Source organism: Mus musculus, chromosome 9, assembly GCF_000001635.26.
Source record: "Mus musculus strain C57BL/6J chromosome 9, GRCm38.p6 C57BL/6J".
NCBI classification, from domain to species: domain Eukaryota; kingdom Metazoa; phylum Chordata; class Mammalia; order Rodentia; family Muridae; genus Mus; species Mus musculus.
In genome coordinates this window covers 50,469,645-50,486,699 of record NC_000075.6, presented here as the reverse complement: position 1 = coordinate 50,486,699, position 17,055 = coordinate 50,469,645, and the positions used below count along the sequence as shown (strand labels likewise).

At 46.3% G+C, this 17,055-nt stretch overlaps 1 long non-coding RNA gene and 1 pseudogene across 1 annotated transcript; one reads left to right on the top strand and one right to left on the bottom strand.

Moving 5' to 3' along the window:
- The first annotated feature begins 599 nt into the window (after nt 1-599).
- Nucleotides 600-14,536, top strand: Gm32462. Its single transcript, XR_379369.2, has 5 exons — nt 600-715; nt 6,470-6,627; nt 7,161-7,378; nt 8,418-8,594; nt 13,497-14,536. It is a non-coding gene; the product is annotated as a predicted gene, 32462 (long non-coding RNA).
- Gm9557 (predicted gene 9557) lies at nt 851-2,332 on the bottom strand (annotated as a pseudogene).
- Nucleotides 14,537-17,055: the final 2,519 nt, after the last annotated feature.

The window sequence follows — 17,055 nt, the reverse complement described above, 5'->3', positions numbered from 1 at the left end:
GGAAAAGAAGCTGCGGGGGAATTGCTCCCACTCACTCGTTTCAGTTTAACGTGTTCCTAGAGTACTAATCCAGGCTAAAGTAACCACAGGAGACAGAAGATTTAACAGGATGAAACTCAAGCCAGCTTAACAGTTATTTTTATTTCCAAAAATTAAGATATATCTCAGAACATGTTGGTGACAAAAGATTTGATCTACCAAGAAATTCATCACTATCAAAACACTTTGGATCACAGGATAAATAAGATCTGATACTAAACTTTACAATAAAGGGGCTGGAAACCACATGGTTGCTCAAAATTATCTGGAAATCCAGTTTTAGGGGAGGTCTAAACACCTTCTAACTTTCACAGGCACCACGCATACATGTTAAACACAGACATGCATACAGGCATAAATGCTCATAAAATAAAATAAATCTATAAAAAAGAATTTACAACAAAGGAGGAGTTGAATATGATCTAAATACATTGTATAAAATTCTAAGAAAAATAAGCTACAGATATTTTAAAGGTAAATAAGCCAAGGCAAAACTGGAAAAACAAAAACAAAAACAAAAACAAAACAAAACAAGCCCATTACCAGCTTTGCTTTATTGCCATAGGCTTGGAGTGTTGCTTAAAAGAAGAAAGAAATCCTATCTGCCTTAGAGGACTTAGAAAGCTAGCACAAACCAGAACAAAGCATCCCGGGAAATGTGTCAGAGGGCAAGAAGGTAAGCTCCGAACAGGTATAAAGTTTCTCTCGGAGAACCTTAGTCTCCTCTTTCATGCATGAGGTGTTGTGTCTTTCAAGAGCTGCCACTCTTCAGTGAGGTTGTCCTTCTCAGTCTGAGAGCTGGTCTGACCAGCCTGTGGGGCCTGTCAGCAGAAGTCAGGGGATCTTCCACACGGAAGCCCGCGGACACGAAGTCAGTTCCAGACAGCATGATGGCGGAGGCCCTCCACAGCCTTGTCAGCTTCTCAGCTCTACCAAGCGTCTCTGTTGCCTGGTTACCCTTCGTTGCTCTTCACCTAACCATGCTTGTTTACAATACAGCAGGGGAATGTCACCAATCGGTTTGCTGTGATCTCCCCCTCCCCCACCCAAGAGGTCTTTGGCGATTGAGCAGAGGTTTTTACACTTGCTTTTTTAAATCTTCCTTTTCCTTCTCCGTCTTCTGGAAGTTCCAAGCCCTCTTTGGTGACTGACTCTAGGGTCTTTCCTTTAAATTTCTTCAGCCATTGAATACACTATGCATCAGTGTGCTCAGCTGTACAGATCACTTCTAAGCTACGGTTTGGGGTCATTCTGCAGCCGCCAACTTAGCCTTGTGATAAAATATACATATTCCTGGTTTTCCTTCCATCTGGATCTTCTCGCTATCAGAATTAGGTATGTAGCCAGAGACAGGATTATAGTTCTGAAACCTTCTTCTGACTTTAGGAGTCTCCATGAATTCCAGGGTTTTTAGAGAAATGCCCACAAAACTTGTAGTCCTGTTTATTTTCTCCAATTTCTGTGGACAGTTCTAAGCATTTATTTTCCCATTAAATTATTTCTGACAACTTTCAAAATGTTACTTTTTTTTCCCTCATCATTTCACGGGAATTCTTTAGAGGGAACTCCTTGGAACCTACCACCTCACTAACAAAATTCAGGTTCAAAGGAATTGGCTCCTCAAGATTACCTACAATTTGAACTCTGTGGACACAGAGCTTAATGCTGTTTCTCCTCCTCCTCCTCCTCCTCCTCCTCTTCCTCCTCCTCCTCCTCTTCCTCTTCCTCCTCCTCCTCCTCTTCTTCCTCCTCTTCCTCTTCTTCCTTTTCCTCTTCTTCCTCCTTCTGTTTACAAATGGATGAAAAGGATCACATCTTGAAACACACACACACACACACACACACACACACACACACACAAAGAATTTAGTATTTCAACTGTCCTTCAACAGAAAAATGTCCTGCCTCCAGAGGCTCGTCCCAGTGTAGGTCAGGCTCCTGCAGCGTACACCACACTTAGTGTCAGGGCATTTCTGGTCAGAACAGGCTTTGTTTCCTAGAGTTCTGTGCAGTCAGTGTGCTTTTCCTTAAACAGACCTTTCTCATCACCCTCCCCTCTTCCTCCTCCTCCTCCTTCAGGACCAGCACAATTTCAAGTTTAAATCAGAGGGGTTTCCCTTCTCCCCCTCCATCCTCTCCTTTTCTTTAACCTCTTCACCACTGATTTTTTAAATCCTGTTTGTTCTCCTTGAGAAGAGGAACGAGTGGGACAGCTAACAACCTGAGGACGTTTCCTCACAACCTCCTTTATTCTCCTTTCCTGCCAGTATTCAGTCCGGACTTCTTTCAGATAGGGGAACCTTTAGTTCCATGACCCATGTCTTAAGTGCAGGTCCTCACTGCAGATGGCCCCCTGCTAAGGACTCCCAGGCATGCTGCTCATCATCCTGTTTGGTGATCACAATCATTTATCCAGCAAACGAATACAGAGGATAAAAACCATCACCTAACAGGCCAGTCATAGAGATGCTGGCATCAGCCTGCCCTGTCTCCTCAAAGGCGTTGTTTCCGGGAGCGCTGGTGCTGCCAAGGTTATCAGCCAAATTGGCCTTGACACTCGAGTCTAGAATCCCCTGTAGTGAGGGTCTGAACTTGTTCATTGGGAGTGAGATTGATATGTGGCTTTCCCCAGACTGTAGGTACCTGGATCTGGCATGCTTTCTCATCTGCTTTTGTCTAGAATGTCTGGTGACTTTGAAATGAGTTCCCATGGAAAGATCTCTTTGAGTAGAAGGTATTGATGATCAATAGTGTTGGCGGGACAATTTCTGCCCGAAAGGCTAAAGTCTCAACCTCTTCGTCCTCATTAGTTGGTCTTGGGTCTGTGTTTCCTCAGGAGTCTTGGTAACTTCACAGGCTCTGTAGCGCAGCAACACCGGAAGTCTGAAGGAACTCTACTTCAACAACTGAAGTCAAAGGTTTTTGACCTTTAAAATCCTTTTTTCTTGCATTTATTGTATGTGTATATGGATCGGGGTGGGCATATAGACCATGGCATGAGTGTGATCAGAGGACAAGTTGGGGGACTTAATTCTCTCTTTGTACCATGTGGGTCTTAGGAGTCAAACTCTGGGCAGGCATCAGTTTTGCTGCCAGTCAGATTTACCCGCTGACCTTTCTCACTCTCCCCAGTTTTCCTGTTTGTTTAATTTTGAAATTGCTATTTAGTTACAATATTTCTCCCTCCACTTTCCTCCCCCAAACCCTCCTGGGTGCCCCTCCCCTTTCTCTCTTTTAAATCCCTGGCCTCATTTCTCATCAACTGTTACTGCATGGAAATAATACGTATTTGTATATGTATATATGGTCCTAAGCATAACCTGTTGAGTCCTTGTGAGTATGTTTTCAGGGTCGACCGTTTGACGCTTCACCTCAGCTTTTTGATGTTTTGTCTGATTGTCCCTTTTACATGAAGTTGTATCTATTGTAGGTGAAAGGTTTTCCCTCGTTTCAACTGTTTATTTTTTAATGTCCTTATTGGAAAAATAAAAAAAATTGGTGCCATATCTAGGTCTTTGATATCCCATAGTTTAGAAACCAGGAGCCTAAAAAGTCTGCCTTGTACCGTACTCAGAAATGCCACGTGTTGCTGTGGTAAAGGCATGAGGGACACTGAAGGAAGACCTGAAAGGCTGTGTCTCAGGAAGTGTTCGCTATCTGGTTAGTCACAAGGTTAGACTCCATTGCCTCAACAAAAGAAGAAGTTGATTTCATTCATTTCAAGGCAGACACTCAAGTGTTGAGGACACTGGTGGTCTGGCCGGGGTGGGTTGGCCGCCGAGGAAGTGAAATCGGACAAGAGAAGTCACAGTTCTGTGTTCCCAGAAGGAGGAAAGGTGTCTCCCACGAGGGGGAGCAGAAGTTAGGGTGGGAGAGGGTGCTCAGACACAGTAAGGCCAGTTGTCTGTGGCCCTCTCCCTGAGAGGCAGGAGTGTAAGAGAAGCCCATCGCAGCACCTTGCAGAGAGCTAAGCAAACCGGGAGCAGGAAATGGAAAAGCCAGGCTCCTCTTAGTTCCTGTTCAACTATGCTTAGAAATGTCTCCCGAAAGTATAGCATTTTATCAAGAAACTCCAGAAGAATGCTGCCCCAACTGTTTAAGCAGAAGGCTCCATGCTGAGAAAATATATGGCAGACTGGTCAGTGTGGTGTGTGTGTGTGTGCACTGGAACTCCTAGTTGAGCTGTGAGTTAGTAGGGGTACTGACAAGGTTGTGGTGGAGGCTCCTCTCCAGGCACAAAACCAAGGAAGGAGACTTCCCAGGGGGCTTCGCTCATTTCAATTCTTGAAGAATATACCCATCTTCTAATAACCTCTGAATGAACTGTTCAGGGAGTTGTCCTGATTGGTTTTATGTCAATTTGACATAAGCTAGAGCCATTTGGGAGGAGGGACTCTCAGTTGAGAAACTGCTTCATAGTACTGGCCTATAGGCAAGTCTGTCTGGCATTTTCTTGATTAATGTATGATCGACGTGGGAGGGTCCTGTCTGTTGTGGTTGGTCCCACCCCTGGGTAGGTGGACCTGAGTTTTATAAGAAAGCAGGCTGAGCAAGCCGTGAGAGCAAGCCAGTGAGCAGTGTTCCCCTGTGGCTTCTGCTTCAGTTCCTGCCTCCAGGTGCCTACCCAGACTTCCCTCAGTGGGCTGTAAGCTGAACTAAGCCCTTTCCTCCGCAAGATGCTTTTGGACATGGTGTTTTATCACAGAACCCCCTAGCTAGGACTGGTGGTATTTGGATATCTTAGAGAAACACCAGGTTAAAAAATATGAAGCTAAGAGTGTAAGGAAAAGAAAGAGAGAATAAGGATACGAGGGAAGGATGGGACTCATCCTGTCCAATGTTTGCCAAGTGTCTCTGCATTTGGTGCTGCTGTTGGCCCTGGGAGAAGAAGAGAAGCCTTTGTCCCAAGAGGTGTGCGATGTCATTTGCACACACTTGTCTATGAAAATCAGCCAAGTCTAGCCCCAAACCATCTCTGTTAAGTATCATTTGATGAACTGAATTACTGGAGGACACTTGAATTCATTTTATTACTTCAAAGGCTACTAGAGTTTGCCATTAGTGGTTAAGTGTGGTTTTCCCTTGGTACTGATATGGTACTATGTAGGAGCAATCAGATGGCATCACTGTGTGTGGTAGCTTAAGTCTCCTGAGAACCAGAACAAACAAAGCATCTACCTTCCTGATAAGAAACAGATCCTATTTTAGACACATGAACAGCTGCAATGTTTCTATATATAATTTGTTATTGATACACTAATTTCAGGATTATTTCAATCAAATATTGAGAAAGACTTAAATGAAAAAGTCATGTTCTGAGCATGTCCTCTGGTTTAAGATTACCACTTAAACAATACTTTTTAAACAGTGTATAAAATATTTAATAATTAAAAAATAACTTTATTTAAAAGCAATTCTTTATAATTTTTAATGCACTTAAAGCATTATTTTTATAAACATTGCTGTCTTAGGGTTTTACTGTTGTAAAGAGACACCATGAAAAAGGCAACATTTAGTTGGGCCTGGGTTACAGATTTAGAGGTTCAGTCCATTATCATCAAGGCGGGAACATGACAGCAACCAGGCAGACATGGTACAGGTAGAGCTGAGAATTCTACATCTTCATCAGAAGGCTTCTATGAGAAGACTGACTTTCAGGCAGCTAGGGTGAGGGTCTTAAAGCCCATGCTCACAGTGACACACTTCCTCTAACAAGGTCATACCTTCTAATAGTGCCACTCCCTGAAACCACCACAATTGCCATATAGACTATGTCTACCTTTGCTCAATAATATCATAACATTTTTGGATAATTATCAAACACTCTGACTGAGGATGTGGCTCAGTGGGTAGAGTGCTTCCTTAAGGAGCCCTAGGCTTGCTCCTCAGCAAACACATGCACTGACTATGGTAGTGCATGCCTATAATCCTGACACCAATTGGGAGATGAGGCAGGAGGATCAAAAGTTCTAGGTCCTCCTCATGTACACAGTGAATACATAAGACCCTCTCTAGGGACAGACAGCTAGATAGTCACACAAATATATAGACATTTTAGTGAAATATTTTCAGAATATAATAGGTGGCACAATGAAGATGCATTGATTCACATAGGTCATATACACTCTGCTGGTAATGTAGTATCATACTAATAGAATTAACACCAATATTATACTATCAACTTTTGTCATCAATAAAATTACATGAAAGAGAATAGTTTACTTATTATGAGTGAATATATTGGTAGTGATGCTATGCACCCCCAACAACAGAGATTTTCTGACTTAGTTCAGGTAAGAAGAGACCCAAACAAATCAGCAGTTCCTAGTGACCTCAAAGGTCTGGTGAGATGTGGGAGGAGGGGAAAGAGGTGAGTATTTTCAAGACTTCTTGAGCCAAACTGTACTTAAGTTGCTTTGATTCATTGCAGTTGTGAATCCTCATAGCAGCGGGCCATTGCAGGAATGGAGCTGAGAAGATACCCAGGGCCCTGAGCACAGCTAGCGTGTGCAGGGCTGATCAGACCGTGATTTCTGCCCCACCTCTTCACAGAGCGACTGGGGAGCGCACACTGGAACTTGAACCCAGGTTTGACTGGCTACACATTGCAACAAGCTTGTGACATCCCATCATGACATTTCCTACATATAGAAAGTGATCGGTTCAGGACAACAGGAAGGTTTGCCTTGGTTTTCTGAAATTGATGTTCTGGGGTTTTTATGATCATTTCCAAGAGTTTTCACTTACTGACTGTGAGTAAGAAGAGCTGTTTGGTCAGAGGTAGAGGAAGTAAGCTTTCTTGCTCTTTCATTCTGTTTATTTGTTTACTCAAGCAACTGTGCTCATCTGTGAGGGTGACTTTTTGCCACGGAGGGGGCATCTGGCAATGTCGGGGTGGGGGGTATTTGAGGCTGTCACATCTGCGGTATCTTAGGGTACAACTGGCATGTAGGAGGTAGAGATCAGGAGTGTTTCAACACAGACAAAAGCAGAACTGGCCTGAAATGTCAGTAATATGGAGATCACGAAACCCTGCTGTAGCGGAAAACCATTATCTGCCGAAATACTGTTTCAGTAGCAGCCAGTAAATCACCCTTATTAAATGTGTTTCCGTTCGTCAGAATTATGCTCCTGCCATCACTCCCAAGACACCATCAGAAAGTGGCTTCTAACCTTTGGAGGGGGAGATTCCGACGGGATTAAGAGGATTACCACCATCACCCATGCAGAGAAGAGGAGGCTCCTCTTCAGAGCGAGAAGGGTGGCCCCTGAGTGGTTGGCGACAGCCAGAGCTCTGATGTGGAGATGTGTGTTTGTGTCTCTGTGACTGTTGCCCTTGGTGAGTTCTCCAAATATCTCCCTGCCTTATTTCCTCTATTAGTGGGCACAAGGGGATTTCTCACTCCTTGTTTGTTGGGAGCTTTTAATGAGATAATATATGCAAAGACAAACCTCTCAATGAATGTTTGCCTTTCTTCTTATTACTGGAGAGACTCGACTGAGGTGGTGCCTGCGAGCTGCCCATTCCATCTCTGGAGGGGACTCCAAGTTTCCCAGGCTTCTTTCCCTTCTTGGGCAATGGAAGTTGAGTCAGGGCTGCATGTGCTTGTCACAGACACGGGGAGGAGGCTCGCCCAGCTGGGGCCCTTTACTGCAGCTGACATGGGGTGGAGCCGGGGAGGGGAGGTGGAAAGGAAGGCAACAAATTCCATTTCCTTGTGAAACTTTGTCAACAAAAGGCCATTATCTCAGTCTCAGAGGAAGATGGGGGGCAGAGAGGGGAGAATGAGCAGGGCCCAGGCTGGTGGAAGGTCCCAGAAATCTCATTAGTCTCCTCCAGGCAGGAGACACCTTCTCTGCCCCTAGGACCCTGGGTTTTAAAGCAAGACTATGACAGCTTGAGGAGATGAGACATTGGCTTGGCTGTCAAAGAATTAAGGACAGAGAGGGCCGGTAGGATGTTCTCAGCATGGACCTCTGGCTCCTCACTCACATCTGGCTTGGGTTTACAGGAGAAGGGCCCTTGTTACTTGCAAACCCCTGCCTTCCTTTGTGTTTTGTAGACATAAGATGATAGTTTTAGAGTTTTTTAAAGCTGGAATTATGCCAACCTATCACCCTTGTTTTTCTCTGCCAGAAGTATCACCTTCTGCACCATAAGACCACTGCAGGAAAGAGTGCAGGGGGTGGGGGCGTGGCAGGGCGGGGGTGTATTTCTGATGCGTGCAGGTGTGGGGTCATTGGCTCTAACTACCCCTCTCTTTTGCTGCTGCCTCGAAATACTGCATCATTTTCTGAGGTCTTGGGCTTCGGCGTTCTTTGGTTTGTCTCAGCCTCTTCATTCCTTTTCTTGTCTTCCCGCTGTATTCCGGTTGTAGGGGAGGCTGCTGGAAAGTCGGTCGGAGAGAAACAGAATCTTCTCCGTAGAGGCTGAGGGATGGCAGCTCTGGTCTACACAGGTCCATGTATACGTTCCTTCTATCCACTTGGATCATCTGTGGACACTCCCTGTCGTGATGTAAATGAGGAATCCCCTGGGAGCTTGTGTCAGAGAGGTGATGTCCGCTTGCTCAGCATGCCGGGGTTAAGCAAGTGCAAGGGTATGAGTGTACAGTAAGCTAAGTGCTGGTTGTGATTCAGGGTTGTAGATGTCCATGGGCATACTGGCTGTGTCTGGGCTGGCAGCATCTAGCGTTAGGTGGTGAGTAGGCCCTGTCTTGGAGTTCAGTGTCTCAAGGCTTAGCTGAATATGGTGACACATGCTTCAAATCTCAACAGTCAAGAGGTGGAGGCAAGGGGATCACAGGTTCTAGGCCTGCTTGGGGGCTACAGGGTAAAAACCTGTCTTTTTTTTTTTTTTTCAAAAAAAAAAGAAAAAAGAAAAAAGTCATCCATGGTGCCAAGGCCACAGTCTCTAGTCTCTCACTTGCTAGAATCTTCCCTAGAGTCCTTGGATTCCTATGGCGACTGCCTTCTGAGTCAGGGCCCTGACACCTCCATAGTTTTTACCTGTGGGCCTGTTCCATGTTTCCCAGGTTAAACTTGAAAGCACCCTGCCCTTCTGAGACCCAGTCTTTTCATGTGGAACACTACCTCACATCCTTGCCGTAAGAATGACCCAGTTTCATTTCTGTGAGGGCAAACTCTATGTCAGGCACTGTACCAACCAAGCCTCTCGAGTGCTCCTCCTCAATAGCTTTTGGTCTGGGGTTGTAACACAGGTCTATCAAGAGGTCGTTTTAAAATAGCAGGCCGTAGCTGAGGTAGAGAGGTAAGCAGAGAATGCCTCGGGGTGTACGGGACGGGAAGGGCTGCGATGCCTTTTAGATAAGCAGTAGGTGAGCTGGTTTGAAGGATGGAAGAGAAAGGGTGACTACGTGTTCCTGAAGAGAGAAGTGTGGGGTGTGGGATGGCAAGGTGTGAGCAGGGGGCTGAGTAACAGTCAGATGCTGGTGCTGGTGAGTGAAGGGACCAAGTCGTGGGAGGCCTCGTCGTCGGTCATCCCAAAGATTTTGAAGCCTATCCATAGACAACAGGGAGTTTTAAAGCAAGAAGATGACATATCCAGATCTGGGGTCAGATAATGGCTTTAGTGACTGTGTATAGGGAAGTGGGTAGCATAGGAGTGACTCTGGAACCAGGGGCTCAAGTTCCGAGGTTGCAGAGATTCTCCAGATGATTACACCAGTCAGGGAAGAGCCTGAGACTGGGAACGGAGGGAAAAGAATAGGGCTATTCAGAGAGCAGCAGCTCTTAGAGGTAGACTGCCAAACCGAGGGTGAAGTTACAGATGACTCACAGTGTCTTGGTTTGCCTGGATGGGTGGGTAGTGAGCAGAGCCACTGAGTAATACGGGGGATCCCGGGACGAGCAGGGTTAGGGCCAGGGTGGAGACTGTGAGTTCACTTCGAGGTAGTTCAGTTTGAGGTGACCTTGGCAAATATGACAGGGGTGTGCAGCTGCACATGCAAATGTGTCATTTGAGAAGAAAGTCCAAACAAGATAAATCTGGGAGTTAGAGGTGACAAGGAAAACTCTAGGAGTGCTACTGTCCACAAACAAACAAACAAACCCAGTTGTATAAACACTGATGGACAGGAAACCCCATGAATGAGCATCAGGTGGATACAGTGTCCCCGAGGGACCCACGGTGACAGACAGAGTAGCATTATCATGACTAGAGGGTGGACAGTTTGAAGACAGAGTGAGTGAGCACTACGGTTGGCTACAGTGAATTCCCCCACAGGATCTGACAATGGTGGACGTTGGCTTTGCCTGGGGGTGATTATGAGTTCAGACAGCAGTGGACTGAGCAGGTAAACTGAGGCAGAGAAGTGGGGAGAGCAGGTGTGGGGTTTAGCAGGGAAGGGAGGCAGCTGAGGAAGTGGGGTTGGGGATGTCACAGGGCAGACAGAAAACCACAGGGGCTGCAGCTACTGCAATCCCACGATCACATCTTGTGGACGATGAAGAACGAAGCTGGAGGACTCCAGGGTTGAGCACCACAACCAACCCTGTTGAAGTTAATTAGAAACGAAAGGGAAAGCGGCACTCCCAAGGCAGAAGGGGTTCCAGGAGAGAACACCACTCAGGTGGAAAGGGCTGTGTCTGTACACAGTTACGGAACAAAGAAAACAATGGTGGGTAAGCGGCGAAAGGAAAGGTGATTTGTCTCCTGCTGCACAGGGTGAGGGATCTCTTCCCTACAGTGGAGCTCCCTCGGAAGCTTGTATAATTTTCTAAAGGCTCTGGAGCAGAGCTGCCTTGACCCGTGGAGCACCTTAAGCAGAAGGCTTTGATCCGTGGAGCATCTGAAATTGGCATTGGGGAGTTTTCCAGATGATTGGGGTCAGAGTCACCCTGGGGCCAGTCCCTAACTTCCTTTCCTTTGTTTCACCTCCTTCTTTGGGAGCACACATAAAAAGAAATTCTTACACTTCATCTGAATGTCTGTCCATCCAACATCTCTGAGATAGGACCTTGCTATCTACCCCAGACTGGCCGTAAACTCACAATTCTCGAAGACGAACGTGCAGCAAGCGCATTCCTCCAGAGGACTGAAGAGAACACTGGATCCTTTGGAAGTAGACTCACAGTTGGGTGTGAGTTACCATGTGGGTGTTGGGAACAAAACCGGGCTCCTCTGCAAGAGCAGTGAGTGTTCTCAACCATCGAGCCAGCTCTCCAGCTCCTGTACTTGCTTTTGAGCATTGCAAACTGGAACACATCTCTAGGATATAATACAAAAGGAGAGATGGGAAGATAAGGCATGAAGCTGGGTAGTGGTGGTGCATGCCTTTAATCTCAGCTCTCAGGAAGCAGAAGCAAGTGGATCTCTGTGAGTTCAAGGCCAGCCTGGTTTACAGAGTTCCAAAAAGCCAAAAAGCACCCCGCAAACAAACAAACAAACAAACAAACAAATGCGTAAATAAATAAGGATGTTTTAGTGCTGAAAGAAAGAAAAGGGATGAAGAATGATCAGAGTGGTTCCAAGCAGGGAGAACACAGGCCCAACCTGGGTTGGATCAAGGACAGACTGAAGACACACAATGCCTGCCGCTGTCCTGTGAGGTCACAGGGCTCAGTGCCTATGCAGGGCTGCTGTGGTCAGTGGTGGCTATGATCTGCACTGGCACCCAGGAGGAGGTGTGTGAGAAGGTTATCAGTAAGAGAGCTTCATTTTCTTCTGAGACACATTAAGGGATGGGGTGTGCTATTCCCACACTCTTTACTTTGCGCCCTGGGCACTGGCTTCCCACTCTGGCGGTCTTCCCTCTTCCATGATCCTCTTAGTCCCTTCGCTACTGCAAGCTTCTCCAGAAGGGAGGTCCTACTAAACCGGAGAGGAATGAGGTCACCGTGTGGCATGCGTATGCCTGGAACCTCAGGCCCTTTTTATTTTCACAGAGGACCTCGAACAAGGTGCACACACCTGCCTGTCTCATCTCACAACCTTCACTGCAATGTTTTGTCAACAGGGATTGGTGCCCTGCCTCTGTATACTGACTGGCCTCTCCGAAGTACGTGGGAGAGAAGAGGAAAGGAAGAGATGTTGGAGCAAACCCGCTCACCTTATTATTTAGTTCTCAATCTTATTTACCCTTAAAGAGGTTTTTTGTTTGTTTGTTTGTTTAAAATTTATGTGTATAGGTGTTTTGCCTGCATGTATGCCCATGTACATGTATGTGTGCAGTGCCCTTGGAGGCCCAAAGCAGGTGTCAGATCCTCTGGAACTGGAGTCTCAGGGTTCTGAGCCACCATGTGAGCCTTTTTCTTTATACTTTTAAGTCGGGTTCAAATCTGGCAGTAGTGGCCAGTCCTTTCCATCCCTCCCTGCCCACATTCCCCCTCCCGTCCTTATGTGATGTTCTGTCATTCTGAGCGGAGGGATGCTCACTGACTTTGAGTTAAGGAAGCAGTCTGTTCAGTGGGCTGGTCCTAGAGGCGACACATTAGTAAGTACGTAAGGGGAAACTTGGGGGGGGGTCATCTTTAGTGATGTGGGACTTGTTTTTGAGAAAAGGAAAGGAGACCTCGAACTGGCTGGACCACAGTGACTCTGAGGGGACAGAGGGACAGAGAGGTGAGATACCTGAACGAGTTGAGCAAAGAAAAGGACAGAACACAACTACGCTGAAGGCTGTGACGTGGACTTGGTCCGAGGGCTCCCCTCCTAAGTGTTCTCGTGATGGTCACAAGTTCTAGGAATCGCAGCAGGCAGGGAGCTGGGGACACCAGTGAGTGATAAGAAATAGTAAAAAAAAAAATCAGAACTCTTAATCCCCCAGAATCTGCAGCGTCAACAGCTATCAGAGGGAAATCCCCCGAGTCTGCAGGGCAAACGGTTCAGCCAAACTGAAGGGAATGCTGCTGAGCGTGCTTTGGTGTCTGTTGTTGTCATATAAGGTCTGAGTACCCGGCCTGGGTTCCTGGTACTCTCAGGTGCACGGTGAACTAAGATGGCAGTGGGCAGCAGGGAGTGGACCGAGGACATGACAACTTGTCCCACGTGTACATCACTGAGTAATTAGGAAGGCATCATGAAACCACTCACGGACACGATGTGACACGTCTGTGAGTAAGATGCCATCCCTGCCCCTGGGCTCCCAGGTGATGTGAACAGGAGAGGCATGTGGATAACAAGAGTGGTTTCAGGTTGGTCCAACCAGGCCATAGAGGAGGTGGAAACCCAGCTCTTGGAAGGTGAGGCGAGAGGGCGACTAAGTTAAAACACCTTGGTGCTGTGTTTTCTTTCCCAACTCTCCTTTAAGTTCCTGGAGCATAGACATTGTGTCTCCTTTTGCGGTTCCTCTGGTGTTTAGAGTAAGTGCTCAGTACAGTGTAGGTGTCCCAAATTTACTTGTTTATACTCATTTTAATACCAGAAAGGGCTAGAATGTTCCCTTTCTAATCTCACTGAATATTAACACAAGTAAGATAATTCTCATTATCCATAGGTTGCAAACAAATGGAACACGTAAGTCGTTAAAGGAAGACGGTCCATCCAGTCTTGTTATTATGTTACCTGTGTTGAGAACACACAAACCCTTTGGGCAACATGTTCAAACTCTATGAATCTGCTCTAGAGAAATAGCCACCGCAGAGTGGAGGGAATTACATAGGAGGAAGATAATCACAGACCTCTTCAAGATCTCGAAAATGGAGAACATCTCAAATGTGTACCAGCCAGGGACTCTGTGGGTAACGGCTTGATGCCATTTGTAATAATGTGCCATGTAAGTATTGGAAAGTGAGAAGTTGTTTAAGAATCAGTGAGCACATGTTACAGAAGAAGACAGTACAGAGCTGGCTCGTAGGGATTCTAGTCTGTTCCTTACTGGTCCTGTGGCCTGCCCAAGTGTGGGGATTAAAGGCATGAGCCAGCACCATCAAACTCGGTGTTCTTGTTAAATGGATCCCTGGCTCTCTCCTGTGCACTGTTGGTGTGAAAGTTGGCTGAGTGTGTGTGTGTGTGTGGCATTTAGTTCAGTGTCTCACAGGTAGCAGAGATGCTTAGTTCTGGATGTTACTCCCCATTTCTCTGCAGAGGGTAGGGAAGAGGACACAGTCAAAGACACAGCAAGACATTAGAGTGCCATCACTAACTGTTACTGGAGTGATTTTTATTTCCTCTTTTGAGTTCTCCCTGTTAGTACCAGGACACTCCAAGCCCCGGCCTAACTATATGACCCTTGACCTGCATTGCCAGGCCAACGACCCTCAATTCCACAACCCACTTGGCTTAGTTCCTCACTGGTGTGACATCATTTTCTGTATAAATTAGGGGATCATCCCCTCCTCTCTCTCTTTTTCTTCTCTTTCTTCTCTCCCCCCCCTCTCTCTTTTTCCTTTTCTCTGCCCTTCTACCCGCTTCGCCGCCCCTCTACCTCTGCACAATAAACCTCTCCCACGTGGAACCACCTTGGCCTGGTCTGCTGTTTGGTTTATCCACCCAATGTATATATATTGGGTGGATAAACCAAAAGCAAAAAAAAAATATATATATATATATATATATATTATTGCTTGATATTAATTTATTCATAAAACTCCCTTGTTACCATTTTTTCACAATTAATATATGTAATATGTAAGCAAACCAATGTCTTTAGAAAAGACATAATTCTTGGGTGTACTTTAAGAAAACAAGGCTGGCGGTTATGTTAAGTGCTTGCCTAGAGAAAGAGTCAGGTTTCATCCTCAGTTTTTTTTGCAAAGGAAAAAAAGAAATCATTCACCCCGCCAAAAAAAATAACGATACGAGTTTGTTATTTACGTGTGTTAGCATTATGGAACCGTAGGGGCCGTCTGTGATTTTGTTTTTACAGTTTTACAGACTTGGAGAGGGAAAGTGTCTCTGCTAAGGAAACAGTGAGCAGATTTCAAGTGCGTTCCTTGAGCTGGTGTTTCACTTCCCCCACCCCATTCTGATTTATCTCTGAGAATGTGGGCCTGCAGAGGAGAGGTCCTGATAACCCTAAGTCCCTGGAGGCATGTCTCTTCCTGCCTCTCCCAGGAAGTGACTGCCGCCTCCTTCCCTTCTCCAGGCAGGACAGTGCAGATAAAAAAATCCACAGCTGCATTCTCTACAGGTTTCAACAAGTTACCTCTCCAATGTCTACTTTAAAAAAAAAAAATCACTAAGCGGGGACCCAAGTATCACTGAGAATTGTTTGTGTTGTTTCCAGGCGAGCCCTTTTTCCTGGTGTCAGGCCCACCTGCTCCTCGGAGGTGGGTGTCCCGTGAGTGTAACCAAGAGGCGTGTGTCGAAAAGGCAGCTGAGAACTTCCTTTCCAAACCTGTTTCTCCTCCTGCCTTCTGCCTTGCAAAATGGCAGCTGCAGAACTCGGGAGGCTGTCTCCACCCTTTGCCCTCTGAGATCTCAGGTGTTGACTTCTAAAAACCACTCTGGGGCTCCCCATAGCACTTTATGTGGGGTTTGGTGTTTTTAGCATTTTGGCACTTCTTGTTTTAGTCTACAGAACAGTGTCCTGTAACTGGTCTCTCTGCCTTTGGCTCCTTCTTATCTCCCATCCAGATGAAGAAAGGACATCTTCGGAGCCAAAGCTCAGGAGTCTTTATGTAGCCCCACATGGCTCTATAGAATAATCCAGAATCTGAAATGGAGCCAACAAACCCTCCACCAGTTATCTCTTCCTGCATCTCCCATCTGCCAGAGATCTCTTCTCCATGCCTGCCCTTTGGCTCTCAGCTCCGACATTTCTCCTTCCCCCCAGTGCTCTTTCGAAATAGGGCAGCTGGGTGGTAACTCATAGTATGTTTAGCCAAGCAGTAGAGAGCAGGGTGTCTCCTTGTGACATAAACTTTATCTAGTCTTTCAGTCAGCCGTCTCAGCTCCTTATCCTAAGGAATCTCTGTCTTTCTAAGAACAGAAAAAACCAGAGTCATGCCTTATAGCAGAGCATAAGGTATGGATATTATATTTTTACATAATCACTGACTGAGTCACCTTGGGGAAATAGCTTTCTCACCCTCATCGTGAGAGTCAGAGTTGGCTTGCACTGGTGAGTGGCTCCAGGTCTGACGTAATTCCCCTGTGTATGTCTGTCTTAGCCAATATTTGCCTTAAGGTAAGCCATCAGGAGTGTTCTGAGTGGAGCAGTGCTTGGCCATTTCCTGGTATAAGACACTGGGTGGGGAGGGGGATGCTGTTGATGTTATCAACTCTGAGGCATGTAGAACTCTGCCCTGTTTCCTCCAGAGGGATCTGCTTAGTAGCTAAAGTCTGCACTAACAGGATGTGGCAGCCAAATAACATAGCAAAAATCAACAGAAGAATGCCGTGGTTCTCAAAGGTGTAGATGAAGCGATGGGTTCGTCTGTTTCAGTGGTCAAGCCCACAGAACTCCCATGGCTTGACTTCTTGGCCCCTTGAATATCAGGATTTCTCAGGTTCACTTTGACCCACCAGAATCCCAATGGTCTGTCCCCGAGACTTTCCTCCGGGTCCCAGGGCTATACCAAAGCCCCTTCTTCAGTACTTCCCCCAGTTTCCTGGACAAACATATCTTGCTTGTTGATGCTTTTCTGGCACTCAACTCTTAAGGGTGTAGATGGAATGATCAACCCTTTGTATCAATGGTCCTTCATGTATCAGGATGATGCAAAAGAAGCTGCAAAATGGGGCCTAAAATGAGAAGGGTCTCAGCACACTGTAGGCTGGATCAGCGTTTACTGTCGGAGATTCTGATTGATGGGAAGGTGGTGCCTACCTTTGAACTCGCAACAATTTACCCAGAGACTGTAGCTTCCTGGTTCCTTGTTGGCTAGGACCTTGGGGATAGTTATAGGGTGTGCTAGTGAGGGGAAAGAACAGAGGACAGGTGGGTGGTAAGGAAGTTTTTGTGTTTCTGTGCTTCTCCTCCTGCCTTGTTTCAAGATCCAAAGGACACTGGAATGTAGGCCTCAGGCATCAGTGCCTGAGATAATCCCAGCTTCACCTTGGCCTACCAGCTCAGCTCCCAGGTCTATACCAAAGCCCTTTCTCAGTAGTTC